Raw genomic sequence first — 3,167 nt, forward strand, 5'->3', positions numbered from 1 at the left:
CACAATGCCCGATCAGCACCCTCTCAGAAACACAATGCCCGATCAGCACCCTATCGGAAACACAATGCCCGATCAGCACCCTCAGAAACACAATGCCCGATCAGCACCCTATCGGAAACACAATGCCCGATCAGCACCCTCTCAGAAACACAATGCCCGATCAGCACCCTATCGGAAACACAATGCCCGATCAGCACCCTCTCAGAAACACAGTGCCCGATCAGCACCCTCAGAAACACAATGCCCGATCAGCACCCTCTCAGAAACACAATGCCCGATCAGCACCCTCAGAAACACAATGCCCGATCAGCACCCTCTCAGAAACACAATGCCCGATCAGCACCCTCAGAAACACAATGCCCGATCAGCACCCTCAGAATCACAATGCCCGATCAGCACCCTATCGGAAACACAATGCCCGATCAGCACCCTCTCAGAAATACAATGCCCGTTCAGCACCCTATCAGAAATACAATGCCCGTTCAGCACCCTCAGAAACACAATGCCCGATCAGCACCCTATCGGAAACACAATGCCCGATCAGCACCCTCTCAGAAACACAATGCCCGATCAGCACCCTCAGAAACACAATGCCCGATCAGCACCCTCTCAGAAACACAATGCCCGATCAGCACCCTATCGGAAACACAATGCCCGATCAGCACCCTCAGAAACACAATGCCCGATCAGCACCCTATCGGAAACACAATGCCCGATCAGCACCCTCTCAGAAACACAATGCCCGATCAGCACCCTATCAGAAACACAATGCCCGATCAGCACCCTCAGAAACACAATGCCCGATCAGCACCCTATCGGAAACACAATGCCCGATCAGCACCCTATCAGAAACACAATGCCCGATCAGCACCCAATCGGAAACACAATGCCCGATCAGCACACTCTCAGAAACACAATGCTCGATCAGCACCCTCTCAGAAACACAATGCCCGATCAGCACCCTATCGGAAACACAGTGCCCGATCAGCACCCTATCGGAAACACAATGCCCGATCAGCACCCTCTCAGAAACACAATGCCCGATCAGCACCCTATCGGAAACACAATGCCCGATCAGCACCCTCAGAAACACAATGCCCGATCAGCACCCTATCGGAAACACAATGCCCGATCATCACCCTATCGGAAACACAATGCCCAATCAGCACCCTCAGAAACACATTGCCCGATCAGCACCCTATCGGAAACACAATGCCCGATCAGCACCCTCAGAAACACAATGCCCGATCAGCACCCTATCGGAAACAGAATGCCCGATCAGCACCCTCTCAGAAACACAATGCCCGATCAGCACCCTCAGAAACACAATGCTCGATCAGCACCCTATCGGAAACACAATGCCCGATCAGCACCCTCTCAGAAACACAATGCCCGATCAGCACCCTCAGAAACACAATGCCCGATCAGCACCCTCTCAGAAACACAATGCCCGATCAGCACCCTATCGGAAACACAATGCTCGATCAGCACCCTCAGAAACACAATGCCCGATCAGCACCCTATCGGAAACACAATGCCCGATCAGCACCCTCTCAGAAACACAATGCCCGATCAGCACCCTATCGGAAACACAATGCCCGATCAGCACCCTCTCAGAAACACAGTGCCCGATCAGCACCCTCAGAAACACAATGCCCGATCAGCACCCTCTCAGAAACACAATGCCCGATCAGCACCCTCAGAAACACAATGCCCGATCAGCACCCTCTCAGAAACACAATGCCCGATCAGCACCCTCAGAAACACAATGCCCGATCAGCACCCTCAGAATCACAATGCCCGATCAGCACCCTATCGGAAACACAATGCCCGATCAGCACCCTCTCAGAAATACAATGCCCGTTCAGCACCCTCAGAAACACAATGCCCGATCAGCACCCTATCGGAAACACAATGCCCGATCAGCACCCTCAGAAACACAATGCCCGATCAGCACCCTCTCAGAAACACAATGCCCGATCAGCACCCTATCGGAAACACAATGCCCGATCAGCACCTTCTTAGTAAAGGAATGTCTGCTCAGCACTCTATCATAAAGGGAATGCCCACTCAGAAAGATAGTCTAGGTTATGTCTCTTGCTGCTGGAGTGAGGTTCTGACTCAGGCAAGACTGCTACCGGCTAAGCCAAGTGCCTATAGGAATGGATAAAATACCAACTCAGTACTGCGCTCATCTCCCAGGGCAAAATAAATAATGATGTTTCAATATTGTTTTAGATAAATGAAGAACACTAGATACCAAAGTTTAAAGTAAATTTATTCTCAAAGTACTTATATGTCACCACATACAATCCTGACATTCATTTTCTTGTGGGCATACTCAGTAAATCCATAATACAATAATAACCATAATATTCTGCATCAGCTTGGATGTTCAACCAATGTGCAGAAGACAACAAGCTGTGCAAATATAAAAAGAAATAAATAATAATAATAGTAAATAACAAAGCGATAAATAAAGAGAACCTGAGGTGAACAGTCCTTGAAAGTGAGCCCATAGGTCGTGGGAACATTTCAGTGATGAAGCGAGTTAAGCTGAGTAAACTTATCCCCTCTGGTTCAAGAGTCTTATGTTTGAGAGGTATAATTGTTCCTGAACCTGGTAGTGATGAGAATCCTGAGTGTCCTGTACCTCCTTCCTGATGGCATCAGTGAGAAGGGAGCATGTCCTGGATGGTAAATGTCCATGATGACGGATGCTGTTTTCCTGCGACAACTCTTTGTACCAGATGTGTTCAAAGGTGGGGCAGACTTCATGATGGACTGGGCTGCAACCGTTAACTTTCGTAGGGTTTTCTGGTCATGAGCACCATAAGAGAAATGTGGTCCCCTAATTCAGTCAGCAGCAACATTATTTTCTCTGGCTTGTCTAAAAACGAAGTTTCCTGACTTCTGGCCAATAAATTCAGTGTCACAAGCTAACTCATTCAGATTTACACACACCAGTGGACCACACACAGTACAGTAGGGATATGATACATTACAGGCTGTTTAAAAGGAGTGAGCGGAAGCAAAGAGAACGTTTTAACCTTACCGGTTACTTCTAAAGGAAGGATTATTCTGACAATGAACTGCTACACCATATGAGAACACTTTGAAATAATAAACTTAAACTGGATTACTATATTTACTATTTATTGAGAACA

This window comes from Hemitrygon akajei, chromosome 3, assembly GCF_048418815.1.
Source record: "Hemitrygon akajei chromosome 3, sHemAka1.3, whole genome shotgun sequence".
NCBI classification, from domain to species: Eukaryota; Metazoa; Chordata; class Chondrichthyes; order Myliobatiformes; family Dasyatidae; genus Hemitrygon; species Hemitrygon akajei.